Raw genomic sequence first — 14,830 nt, forward strand, 5'->3', positions numbered from 1 at the left:
AACATTATTAACTGCACACTGTTTCCATAACTGCACCACTGGATGGGTGCCTCTATGGCTGACTGTCTCTCTGCATTTGGAACATGGTGGAAACATGGTGGATCCTTCACTCTTTTCTCTCAGTGACAACACCAGCAGCTATCATGGGCCACAGTACTGCAGCATAAACCTCCCCAGCTCCTTGAAGTCTTTGTAGAACTCCAGAGCCCCTGGTCTCTATTTCTGTAGCTCTGCCAGTGACTTCTGGCCCTTGGTCAGCAGTTGAGGCTTTTTCTTTGTGACTTTGCAACTACTTTTGTTTAGGACACTATTCAATCGCTGAATAACAGCAGGGTCACTGAGATTTGACAGTGTAACAGCACAGGATCCATTAGTTATAGGAACTTCAATACTGAAGATGAGGATCCTGGCTCTACAAGCTAGTACAAGCTCTGATAGGTTCTTTGGGGCCACAAAGTATGCAGCCAACATTGATTTTGGTGATATCCATCCCAACCAATATAAGACTAATGTGATCGCCTGCTGCTGCCCAGTTAACATGTTTGTCAGAATGATTCTTTTTTGCTATACAAGGTTCATTGGGTGGCATTGCTAACAGTTGATCACCAGAATGGACATAACCAGCTTCAATTTTACCAGTAACACATAAGCCAGATCTTCAAACTTTGAAGACATTTGACAATCTAAAAGGTTTGTCAATGGATCGTTGAGGGGGTTTGAAGGAATCAGTCTGTTCTAATAAACAGGATCCTTTATCGAGTGAGCTCACACGACTGTGATCTTGTGATTAAATTTTCACCACTGAGACCACTCATGGGGATGAAAGCTACACCACTCTCCTTAATACCTGTTTGCTTAAGAAAATGCCCAAGTTTTCCAGCAATCTCTTGAAATCTTTCTTGTTGCCAATTTACCTGACCTGTTTTATTGACAGTCACAGCAAGCTGTGTCACTCCAAGAGATCAGATCAAAAGGCATGTTCCCATGTCTGCCCTCCAGTCTCAAATCCAGCTTCAAATTCTGCCCTGCTGGCATCAACAACTAAAGCAGCTACATCCATCTGGGATGCTCCTGTGATCATATTTGGAAGGAAGTCAGGCCTTATAGTCTGGAGCATCCATTAATGTAATAACTTTGGTTGTGGTTTCCAACTTCATCATGCCAACATCCCTTGTTACTCCCTTTTCCCTTTTTTTTCTAGTCTCATCTAAGACCCATGCATATGCATACCCAAGAAAAGCCTTGCAAGCCTTTTAAGATTCTTGCTCATTTTTATGCATAGTTCTTTTGTTTACATTACTCAGAAGATAAAGCAATGGCCCATCAGAGTCCTTTTCCCAGCATCAACATAACCAATGACCACAAATTTGAGGAGCTGCTTCCGGCCCTGCTGCTTCTCCAGCTTTGCCTTCACATCTATCTGGTGCCTCAGCTTGCCAGACTTTTTCACTGGTGTGGGAGCTGAACTCAGCTCTTCTGATGCTTTAAGGAGGGATGTAGGAGGGCAGATTTATGAGTGCTGGTCTCAAGAACATTAGGAGAAGCAATGCTGCCATCGTCACCAGGAGGTGCTTTGTCAGGAGTATGCAGACTATCTCTGTTTTTCTGACAGGTTAAGCCAGGCACTTCAAATCCCATAGTTTGCTTCTTCCCAGATACAGTCATTTTAGCAACTTTTGGCACAATTTCAGACTCACTCTGAGATGACCGAGATCCAACTGACTTTCCTTTTGATGTCTTTCCTGCAGACACCGCTCCTTCACTCTTCTTTAAATTCTGTGCATTATCTCATTCCAGAACCACTGATGAAGCCTGCTGGACAAAAAACTCGTTTTTCAGAATTGCGTCAATCAGTATGTCATCGGCACAGCATCTCCCAGGACCTCTCGCAAGTGATCAAGGCATGAGCAAAGATAAGCTTGGTAGTGTTCACTTAACCAGTGATTCAAAAGAGAATTAGATGACTCTTTCAGATCTTCATTAACATGTTCTTCTACAGGGTTGTCATGTCATGAGTAAATAAACTGAACAGCTGTTCATGGTGAAATACAATAATCATCCTCCATAGACTGGCTATACAAATCATCTTCTTCAAAATTTTCATTGTAGTTATATTCTCAGACATTCTGATGCCAGTCTAGGGCAGCATGCAGGGCCTCTGCCACAATCCCTTCCAAAGAATTCGGCTCAGACACGAAGAAGGTGCCAAGTGTGCCCTGCAGACCTCTTCCATACCATCTTGGCTTCTGCCAGGCCTTTGCACCAAACATCTGCGTATATGCGATGTCATACCCAATAAAGTTAATTTATAGTTAAAAGGTGAATGTATATAGTATATATTACATGCCAATATCTGATGTCCATTTGAAAAGTCACGTCAAAATACCATCTCACTTGAAACTGGTATCTGTCAATAGGTATAAATGATGTTATGTAGAAAATCCAAGATTCTAAGCTTTGGTAAACACAAAAAGAAAAGGCCGTTTGTGTAGTAAACAACACTAAGATCACCCTTAAGTTCAATGTTCCTTAAAATGTCATTGCACCTTAGATTTAAGAGGTAGAGAAACATTCATCAATATTATAAACATAAGGGTCATGACTTCCATCTTGCTGATTAAGAAAATATAACTTGAAAAAATTCCAATACCTACAAATACAAACACATAAAAATAAATTCCTCAGCAGAAGTAAACTGTTTCTATCAGTATATAAAGTTTAATTGAAGATCATCTGTTCTCAGATAAATATTTAGTGCTCTGATCAAAGTGATTTTTTCTGTTAAGGTGGAATATTTTTGAAATTATTATAGAGGAACAAATATTTTTGAGAGGTGCTCTTGATATTTAAGCCACATACAACTGAAATGATTCTTCATACATTGAAGTTCTTGTTTAAAGGGATTTCCAACTGCTTTTGGCAGGGCACCACTCTGAAAAGTCACAAGAGATAAACTTCTATAAGCATGAATTTACACTGAATTACGTGTAAAAGGAAGGCCATGGAAAGACAAAGCAAAGTGATGGATTGCTAGAAATGTCACCATGCCCAGATTTGCTATGTGTGGAATTGATTTCCTCGGACCTCGAGAGTCTTGTGCTGTATGCCAGATTTCAATCATAAGTTATATAAACGACTGTCAATCAAAGTGACAGGTACAAACCCTCACAAAAGCTGAAATTGCAACCAAGATATCTATGTAAAAGCACAGCTATATCTTAATCAAGAAAAAAAATAAGAAATAAAAACTTGCTTTAAAAAAGAAGCTTAATATGCCATTAGGTATACATGCAATAATTTGAGAGTTTTGTGTCCCAAATCACAGAGTTCCCTGACCCATGCACTCGGGCCTGAATATCATACAGCACACTCTATGATCCTATCCAGGCTTAGTGAGGAAGCATCTAGTCCAACGTTGTCCTTGTGAGATCTGCCACAGGGAGAAAATACATGAATCAGCAAACACAGTTTTTGCATCCTTTCAACACATTCAGTTCTTGATGCAAATTAATAGGTTGGCTTTTGGAACTTTATTTATTTATCTATATTAGTTGTTTCCTTGTAACTCTGCCCCTGAGGCAGATTTGCTCTTGATCAGCTGAAAAAGAACATTTTTAAGCTTGTCAGCCCAGCGCCAGGCACCAGAGTAGGTGAATTCTCTCTGGTGAGCTCGCCTAAGTACACGATTTTCCTCCCTGGAAAATCAATGGCTCGTCACTTATGTCCAATATGCTATGTTTCCTGTCTCCTGTCTTTACTTTGACTAAGGACATATCTGTACACATGCTTTTGACTTCACAGTTCCCAGATCAGCATGATGAGGCTGAACTACAAAGCGCAGGTTACAGATACCAATGTCTCCAAAGTGGGAGGTTCAGACATGACAGTGGAAAGCTCTGGCCAGTCACCACTAGCCACATGCTCCCCTCTCCATCCATCACATCCTTACTGCTAGTTTTATTTTCTGACATGAAGAATATAGGGAAACATTCAATTACCCTGTGTAAGTTACTTTTCAGATAGATTAAAAACTGCTTTCATAAGCAACTAATTGATGTACTAGGAACCTAGGGTCCTCTTTTCTGTCCATCCAAGGTTACTGCTTGCCAGAACTTAGCCATGCCACTCGTACTCAGCAATTAAACAGAGCGTGACCGAATTCACGCCTTTCTCCCTAGTTTCCTTCCTTAGATTAATTTGACTTTTAGCCACCTCTCTGAAGTTGTCTGATTTGAGAAGCTTTCGTTATTAAAGAATGAATTTACTATGAGTCATCTTTGTAGGGTATATAAATGGAGAGTATTACCTCAGCAACTACTTTCCAACACACACACAGCAATTGATATTCACAAAAGAACTTTTCCTGGCAAAGAGCAAATATCCATGGTTTCTGGGCAGTTACTTGTGGCCATTTGGAACTGCATCTAAATAGTTTACTACTGACTGATATAAACCCTACCTAGAGGATATCATGCCCCATGTAGTTATTTGAATCTGAATAGTTCCAAGATTCATTTTTTGTCTTAAAGTATCAACCAGCCCTTCCTAGGGAAGCTGGCTTACACATTTTTTTCTTCCATCTCATAACCTTGAAGTTGTCTTTTGGCTACATCCACATTTAATCCATCCAACAGCACAAAAATGTTTACACTGAGTCATATCAAGGTCTATAAAAATTGTAGGGTTTTGCTACCTCTACCTCCAAGATAACAGGTTAGATTCAGACACTGGCAGAAGACAGAGATCGCCTGCATCCGCGACAAAGAACTAGCCTGTCACAGCTCCATAAGTGCACTGTTCACATCACTTTTTGTTGTCCTCAAGGCTCTAGAGAATGTGTGTAAGGAATGTGCTTTGCACAATGGGCTTGAGAGACACTGAAGTCAGGAACCCCCTCATCTTTGCCGTGAGCTAGAAAGAAACCTGTTCTTTGCCCAGGTAAGGGAGACACCGCCCTTTGATGCTTCCAACAGTCAAATATGCCCTTTGCTACAGAATGAAACATCTATATCTGTAACTTTGCAAGCTGTTTATCACTTTATTATTTTTGAAAATATTTGGGGGGAATAATAAGTTATTAGGCCAGGCTTGGTGGCACACTCCTTTAACTATGGCACTTGAGAGGTAGAGACAGGTGGATCTCTGAGTTCCAGGCTGGCCTGGCCTACCCAGTGACTTCCAGGACAGACAGGGTTAAGTAGAGAAAAGTGAAGTAATTAATTACTTAATCAATAGTAATCTGCGGGTCCCCATGCTCTAAAATGCTACAAAAGGAGAAGAAAAATGTGAGGAATTGAAGCTTAAGAAATAAGAGTGAGTCAGGCCCAGACTGCAGCATAGGTGCTATGAAAAAGGAAACATCAGATTGAAACGTTTATTCCTTTGCGCCTCCCCACCTTTCCCTGTGACCAAAGTAAAGATTGTTAATAGTATTAAGGAAATGTAAAGCAAAAAAAAAAAATTGTAACCAAAATAGACAGAGCATTGAATATCTTTTCAGTGCATTTGGGTGCAAGTGTCTTCAGTCTACGGTACACAGCTACACACTTTGAGAGGTCAACTCTTTGGTCATTGTCCTAAAAATGCTGTTCTTCAGACAGCAGCCAAGGTACCAGAACTGAAAGTATTTCCGGAAGAAGTTCCATCAGAGGTGCTTATGATGAATTCAGACAGCCAGAGACACGATCCACTTCAGAAGAGGGTTCTAAATGACATCTACTTCAGAAGAGGGTTCTTAGTGGTGTCTTTCCTTTCTTTGATGCACTACTTCACTGTTTTCTCTTTCCTTTACTCCATCCTCCACTTTGTTAGCGTTGCATGCACATCCCATGAGCTGGCAGCACTATATAACAGACATGGTTTGAAACCACTTCATATATTACTGTTGGAGTAAATATCCATTTACTACATACCCAAAGGAGTCTCATATATCATCTCTATCTTACAGAAGAGAAAAGCAAGACATAGAAAGTTGTATGCTATCTTTTCTAAGGCCTTCCAGCTAGTAAACGTTATAATCCTAATTTGATTTGGAAGGTTAACTCAAATATCCATGTTTCTCACTGTTTCATGTAAGCTATCAGTGTTAACACCATATTATGTGGCTTCTGTATCTTTTCACATGACACCACAATATTAGAAAGATAGAGCTGCCCTTATGGGGTTTTAAAATTTTTTAATCAGTTATTCCTAAATTGATACTACTATACCATGATCTTAACGTCTCCTCATTTGAAAGACTTTCCAAGTTACCTAATGAAGAGTCAATCCATACTGAAGCTTAATATCTCATTAAAAGTATGGCAATAATCTAGGTGACTATTTGCCAACTCACAGGCTCTTATTTTATTTCAGTTTGTTTGAACTATAAATATTTCAGTAAGAAACGTATTGTATATAAATGAAATGTAGACATGATTTTCTACTATGGTCTCAATCCCAGAACAATTCTTCTGATTGCCAGGTAAGGGTTCCTATGTATTTAGTGCAATTCCAGTTGGCACTGTGACCCACATGTCACCAGTAGGCTGTCTGTCAGAGCACCCAGACTCCACCTCCCCATGGGGGTACCAATGTGATGGTGGTAAGCAGATATCTAACCATCATTTCCATTTCCCACATAAGATGTTTTTCAGACATTATTATCCAGAGTCAATCTCCAAGTCAATATTTTTGTGCAATCTAATAGGAATGCTTTGGTTGATATTGAGGCTCCACTTCATATTTAAAGATCTCATCGCAGACATCAATCATTCGTTCTGTCATTTTCATTACAAATTATCATTTTTATTATTCTATCGAATTTGTTGACATTTATTTTAAAAATTTTAATTTGTAAATATGTTCTTGTAGTTCCCTTGTCTTCTGTAGATTTTGAATTGCTAGAAAATTCTCTTCCAGTGCCTAACTCTTACTTGAAGTAGTTTGCATATGCACTTAAGACTTTTTATTTTTTCAGCACTGTGATCAAACACAGGGCCTGACATTTGTTTAGATACATTCTACTCTTGAAATAGTTGCCAGAACCTTCTGGTATTTTTTTCTATGATTAGGTTTTTATTCAAATATGCTGTCTCTATTTGTTCTTTATGGGTGAAGTGTGTTTTAATAGTATATACATAATATTTTTATTCTGTGGTAGTTTTTTTCCTCTGTTGATTTCTTCTCAGCTGCTGGTTTCTTGGTAGCTGTGGCCTTTATCAACCTCATGCCCCCTCCACCCAGCAGGTCTATTCAGCTTCTTGACATTCAGAGGCTTAGTTCATGTCTTACTGTCTGCATACCTCTTGTCAGCAACCCCCTTCTCTGCCTCCTCCTGCTTTCATTTGGCTGCTGCAGCTGTTTTCTCTACTTCCATTTCCTTTGCCTGAGTTTGTCATTTCTGGCTGGGAGAAGAATGGTGTCCCTTTGAGCAGTCTTTGTGTACCAGTGCAGCTTCTACATGATTTTCTGTTTCTTCGGTGAATTCTTCCTCAGGAGTCTGATGAATCTTCTTGCATAGGGCTAAGAGAATTCTTTGGCTGTCTGGGCTTTTCAAGATTCAGTAAATGCTTGTGTTTATCATCCTTAGGATTGGATGGTTACACTCACTCTTGCAGGAAGCATCCTATGCCAAGAACCAACAACTCATCCTCTCTTCTCCAAAGCACTTTCAGTCCAAAGGCAGAAATGCTCCACATGCCCACCAGGAGCAAGTTTCAAATGTTCAGCCTGCTTACAATAAGCAGAGTAATACCAGGTTGAATGTTTTGATTGAGAATATCCCTGTATTTGAATATTTGGTCATATATTTGAATATTTTGTCATCAGGGAATGGTGCTTTCTGAAAGGATTAGGAAGAGTGGCAATGTTGGAAGAAGTGTGTCACTGGGAGTGGGCCTTGAGCTTTCAAAAGCCCATACCAAGACCAGAGTCTCTCTCTTTCTCTCTCAGCCAGGGATCACGATGTAGCTCTCAACTACGTCTCCAGCACCATAGCTGCCTATATACCACCATGCTTCCTGTCATTACAATAATGGACTATACCTTTGAAACTGCAATTAAACTATTGTATTAAATGTTTTCTTGTGCCGGCTGCCAGCTCGGAGAGGTTAGGAAATAACCACGATAGTCCTTTTATAATTAATTAGCTTTAATACAAGGGGAGAATAAGGGAACTTACAGATCCAAGGGTCCAGTGGAGCAGAAGGTACGCAGGGAAGAATCAAAACGGGGCTCCTTCCGGCACCCCGATCCTATTTAAGGGGAATGCTACCCCGCTGGAGCAGCCACGCCCCTGAGCGCAGGGATTGGGCCAGCTGCCCCAACATCTTCTATCATAACAGTTTCCATAGCCGTAGAGTCTGCTCACAGTAATAGAGCACTGGCTTAGAAACCAGAGGAGTTTCTGAAGGCCTTGAGAATAATATTGTCTTCATCATAAGTGATCCAGGGCTCCCTAAGCTGGTTATGTCATCAGTTTCTCATTTTTCACAAGCCAACTCTCATTCACAGAGAGAGAATTTTTTAAGTCATCCTAAGCCTTACGTCATTTAAAAAGAGAACAACCTTCTTAGTCTTTTTTATATTCAACCTTATCTTCCATCACCAAAGGTAGTTTAAGGACTTCCTCAATATGATGACCCTTAGACATCACCAAAGCTGGATAGACTGAGGCAGCCAGGACACAGAAAGGGCATTTTTGCTTTTGGATTGTATTTACTCTGTAATGCCAAACGTGGCAGGTTTTGTTTGGTGAAAACACAATGCCTACCTGACACACATTTCAGAAGACACTCTGACCATCAGAGTGGGACCCACCATCTGGAACTCTTGAAGCTGGAACCCAGCTCCACCAGTGTGTCAAGACTCAACACTAGTCTGATAGTATAGGGCTGGCTGATGTTTTGGTGCAAGTTGGTGTGAATCAAGTTTGATGTAGGTGTATCTTCTATCTATCTGATGATTTCATTGGTTAATTAATAAAGAAACTGCTTGGCCTGATAAGTCAGAACATAGGTGGGTGGAGTAGACAGAACAGAATGCTGGGAAGAAGGCAGTGAGGCAGACACTTCAGGCAGTCACCATGACTCTCCTCTCTGAGATGGATGCAGGCTAGAATCTTCCCAGTAAGCCACCACCTCGTGGTGCTACACAGATTAGTAAATATGGGTTAATCAAGATGTGAGATTTAGCCAGTAAGAGGCTAGAGCTAATGGGCCAAGCAGTGTTTAAAGGAATACAGTTTCCATGTAATTATTTCGGGGCATACGCTAGCCATGCTGGAGCAGGGTGGGATGAAAATCAGGCCTGCTTGTCCCCTCACTACACAAGTTTAATATATCTGGCTGTAAACACAACTGGCAAAGTGACATTTTTTGCTAGACTAGTTCCCATTTTCAGAGTATACTCTGTGAGAGGAATGGCACACACTATGTATTTTTAATTCTTAGATTTGCATTTTAAGCTACCTAAGCCTTATTTTCTTATTGAATTTTTCCTATACAATATATTCATGCTTTTCCTGATCCCCAGCTCCTCTCAAGTCCTGGCACCTCCTGACTCATCCAAACCTGTGTACTTTCTTTCTCTTTAAAACAAACAAAATATACTCTGTAGCCACCAAAGGAGAAAGGTGAACACCAACCCAGCTAGCTACACTCTTCTAGAGCTAACATTTCCATCTACAAGGAAAATGTGCCTTAAATATGAACTAGTACAATAGTGGCTCAAAGTTTCTAGAAGTAACCAACCAATAACTGACTGACTTTAAGGCCCACTCCATGAAATGGAACCCGTACCCAACACGGCTTAGGTGGTCAATAGATTTAAGATGAGATATACCAAGAACCTGAGACCAGATAGGCCAGGGACTTAGCAACACTGAGAAGGGATTGCAAGGACCAAAGGGAATGAGGGACACTAAGGAAACAAGGTCTTCTAAACACACCAGGACCAGTGCACACAGAGACTGTGGCAGCATGTAGAGCACCTGCAAGTGTCTATGCCAAAAGAGATTCCAACACTGAGAGGAGATGTGAACAGAAGTCCCTATTCCTAACCCAGAAGCTACCTCGAGTGGGTAAACATTCACAGATGAAAAGTTTCTTCTTGCCAACAGAGTCTCATGGGGAATATAAACCACAGCTAAAGGCATGCCCCATGCCCCTTGCCCAGCAGTAGGTGGTCAACACAAAACTCAGTGGCATATTTTGAGGTTCTGTGTCTAATAACATTTTATCAGTACTTTTTCTATGCCTTACAGATCCTTTGTATGTATCTTATGGCTTCCATTTTTATGCTGCTATGGGATTCCTGTGTGTACAAACACATGTGTCTCTATTTGTATTTCCTGTGCTTGTTTTCATGGCTCTTTTTCTTTTGTTTATTTTGTTTGTCTTATTCTGATTTACTTGCTTTTGTTTTATATTAATTTATTTTATTATAATTCTTTAGATACCTGCTTGTTTTCTATAAAGGGGCAGAAATTGTGTAGATTTGGATGGGAGGGGAAGTGGGGAAGAACATGGAAGATCATGGGGTAGATGGAACATATCTTCTGAGAAAAAAAGCTATTTTCAATAAAAGAAAAATTGAGGGGAAAAAACAGGAGCATTTGATGTGATGAGCACTGTGAAACCTAAACATGTCCTTTCACAGGGACAGCAATCGTGTCAGAAAACTTGTTTAGCAAGCTTCTGATTATTGAATTGTATGCAAAATCCTGTAATTTAAAGAATGTATCTGTGGGCAGTATTTTACCTCACTGATCTATTTTTAATCTGTCTGTGCCAAATGGTTCAGGGATTATCAACTGTCAAAAGTCTATATGGAAGGGGAAAGCAAATACACAGTCATTTGTGTGAATTAGTGAAAATAAAGGGAATAAAAACAAGAGAAAACAGTTATAAAATAATACACAAATTCAGATAGACTATATCTCAAACTAAGAAATACATATGATGCTGTCTAACTATTTCCTATCTTTCACATTTTAATATATACATATATGTTCATATACATATATTTCACATATTTGTGTATATGTATATATTCATAAAATTTCATTTAAAATATACAAATGAGTACATATATATGTATATAAGTATCAAGACTAATTTTATATAAATATGAGGAAATCAGATAGGAATATACCAAATATAATATATAAATATGTAGGTGATTATGAAAAACTTCAGTGTCGAGGTAAACAATCTTTCTAAAATTAAAGACACTAAAACAATGTTGTTGTTTTATAACATGTCATGAAATTTTTGTAGGTAACCATGTTCTGAGGAAAGTTCCTAAGCAACTATCTATCTAACAATAACATTATCTAGCCCGAGGAATACAGTACTTGGAAATAAAAATTTGGCAAATGCTCAGGTTGCCATTTGACCTTCGAGGCAGCTGTGACAGAGGCATAGGTGACTTCCAATCACTGTAAGAAAGGTTTAAGTACCCCACCGCATAATCTCACCCTCACTGGGATTTTGTCCTTACTGGGCTGCTTATACTCTACATCTACTGACCTTTCGGGACAAGCAAAATACTGTGGGAAATGAATTTCACCACCCCCTCCCTTGTGAATTTGGGATTGTCTTAGTATCATCATAATCACTATGTTGGTAGTGCTGTTTTGGGTATTGCATATTGTTTAAAGTGAAGTTATAGGAAAACAATGAAAATTCTAGCTACACAGTTTGGGTATATTTAATCCACGTGTGCTCACCATACAGCATCTTGGCAATGTCTACTTTATTCAGTCAACACTTTTCCTTCAGTAAACCCTAGGACTAAGACACAGATTGCATTATTCACAAAAATCACTGCTTAATGGTATGCAGAGATAGGAGATAACAAGCATCCTTGTCATCCCTCAGTATCTAATCCTGATTTTTGTTGGGACTGAATTGCCTGATGTCCTGTTTATAGTCATTGCTGAGACTGTCTTTCATGAGGCCATTATGAAGCACTAGGGAAGCTTTCAAGGGAATATCATTTAAAAGACAGAAAATTAGGTGCTGATATGTCTAAGTCACCACTAATAATTAATTAAAATGAGTTTCAATTAGTGAGTTCTTTAACACCCACCTTTGCCTAAAACTGTTCATAATCAATAAACAGTATGTGGGGCATTGTGCTATTAATATATGCCTGTGTAATGATCAACATTATGTCCTTCTTAGTCTATGTTTAGTTTCAAAATAGCATAATCAAAGCATCTTTTTCATGCAGAGGAGATGTGGTACATCTCTCATCGTAATGGTGTGAAAACATAATGATGCTTTCCTACAAAGGAAAACCTCTCCTCTTTGATGTTTGAGGCTAGCTTCCATTTACCAGGGCCTCAGTAATCTGAGAAGAAAACATACATTACCCACACTATCAAAGATGCCGCGACTCGCTGCTAACAAGCATACGCTTAATTGCGGAATGTAAAATGATGTGTCTGCTTTTGATTTTCGTGGTGATAACTCTTTATTAATACAGTATAGGCAGTGCTACCTAAAAACACCCTCAGATGCAATACTCTTTCTTTTCATCAAAGTATCCTCCAAACCAGGAAGAAGAATCCATAATGATGTTCAGTCTAAACTATGACTCATTACAAGCTGTCAATTTTGTGATTTTCCCTCATTCTGGAGCATCTCATTTATATGTTTATGTGGTTGAAATAACAATTACTCTGAGAAACACAAATTAAAATAAGATCTAAGTGATTGTAGGCTAAGGCATTCTGATAAATGTTATATATTGTCAATCTAATTAAAAATCAATTCTTCACATTAAAAAGCTAATCTATGGCAATCACTCTCTTGCCTGCACACACACACACACACACACACACACACACACATCCACACATTCATTCAAACCTGCCTGATCATAGCATAAGTTAAAGTTGTCTTTCATGGTTTATTGTGAGTACTAAATTAGGTTATCGTTGCAAAGTGCATACTTCAGTGTTAGGTTAATAATGAACATCAGTTATTGGTTTTTGAAGATAAAAACAAATGTGAGTTGAAGATCTTGGAGCTTATAATACTTATCAAAAGAGGGACATGGAGGATGGGCATACAAAAGAAAGCACAATAGTGAGTGAGAATAGGAAGATCTAAGGGTAGAAAAGAGGACCAAAAGTCAGGAGTCGGGCAAGAGTTACAGCACATGTCTTACTAGAACCATGATAAGTTCAGGAAGTTCTTAGTGATCACTCACTGCAATACCTAAGATGCCTTTGTGCACTGCTCCAAATAAAGTTCATGGAAAGTTCAATAAGCTCCCAGAAAAAATTCAGGTAGGTTGGTGTAATCATCTCTCTTGTGCGTATTAGAACTCTAGGTGTTTTTAAAGGAATTCTTGCCATTAAAGCCCACATGGTGTGAATTCTGATCAGGGCTAGTGGCAAGAACAGAGAAAATCCATCAGCTTTTTTTTCAAGTCGGTGTCAGATTGGCTTCCCAGGAGGTAAGACTGGCCAGATCCCAGGAGTTTGTCTGCCTTGATGGGGACTCCAAAATTTTGTCTGTATAAATCTTGCCAAAATGTCTTGTCCTGCTTTTCTCTCATGCAGACAAAAAGCTCACAAAATCATCAAAATTCCCTAAGGCTCTTCAAAGTAAAGCCAACCCATTAACCACAGAGCCTCTTATCCAAACTAAACAACCTAACTCCAGCATGGTTCAAGTCTATTCCTCATGATTTCTGAGATACTTTTCTAACATATATGGGAATGGACAGGTAGAACTTGAGCAGCACTTCCTATATTTTACATGAATGTCATCCCATACCCATAGAATTATGATAACTTCACACTGTCACAATGTGAGAATTTCCAGCAAGTTCTTATCATTATCAAGCAGTATTGGTAATGGCTGGTTAACCACCTAGATTTTTCACAATTGAAAAACATAAAACAAAAGGTATGAAAACATGAGGTGTGTATTTAGGTGTATGACGTAGTGATGAGACAATTTCATCCTGTCTACTTGAAGCATTTCCTTAATTTGTCCAAAATTCAGAATATGACTATTATACCACAGAACACAGTAATTAGTATGAGTTGTAGTAAATGCCTTAAACAAGTGAATAAATAAAGACACAATAAAGTAAGGAGAGCGTTGTTGAAAGACTGGGACTCATAAAATCCTTATAATTTATTGGGTTTTAGTCAAAAAAGAAAATGCTACATGTATCAGAATAAAGAATTTTTTAAATATAAAAGATAAGGTCAGTAAATACTTGAGAAATTGCTTTGGTGTCTCAGGAAAAGAGCGCCTCCTAAAAGAGGCCAACATGAAGCCATTTAGTAGAGGTCTATGGATACCACAAAAGTATTAAAGACTAAAATGAAATTAGGGCCATGATGACAAGAGCTACTAGGTAGGACAATTGGCTTCTGTGGGTTTCCTGTCTACAGACCATCTGCATGCAATATGTCATGCTTGTAGAACTATGTGTATGTCAGACATTCCCTTCTGCTCAGTAAATGCACCAATCTAACTTTCCAGCAGTAAATTTTGAAACACTAAATGTTCATGCTCACATCTAATATTGGGAGAATGTATCATATAATTCAAGTTCAAGTATTACAAAGTATTTCAGGAGTTAGATCAAGTGCTCTGACTACTTTAGCCAATGATGCCCACAAAGTCCACATAATAGAATTCTGTGATTGTTTAAAGATACAAATAAACTTTGTGTTATCAATAATACTGAATTTGTTCTGGAACACAAAAACATCACATTATAAGAAAATAACATTCAAAGAACAAAAATGATAGCTGTGGAGATTTTTTAAATGGTAGAAGACACCAAAATTTCTGTAGGTAGAATATCTTCAAATAAA

At 38.8% G+C, this 14,830-nt stretch overlaps 1 pseudogene; it reads right to left on the reverse strand.

Moving 5' to 3' along the window:
• Positions 1–106: 106 nt before the first annotated feature.
• LOC119807453 lies at positions 107–2,270 on the reverse strand (annotated as a pseudogene).
• Positions 2,271–14,830: the final 12,560 nt, after the last annotated feature.

This window comes from Arvicola amphibius, chromosome 2, assembly GCF_903992535.2.
Source record: "Arvicola amphibius chromosome 2, mArvAmp1.2, whole genome shotgun sequence".
In the NCBI taxonomy this organism is placed as follows: Eukaryota; Metazoa; Chordata; class Mammalia; order Rodentia; family Cricetidae; genus Arvicola; species Arvicola amphibius.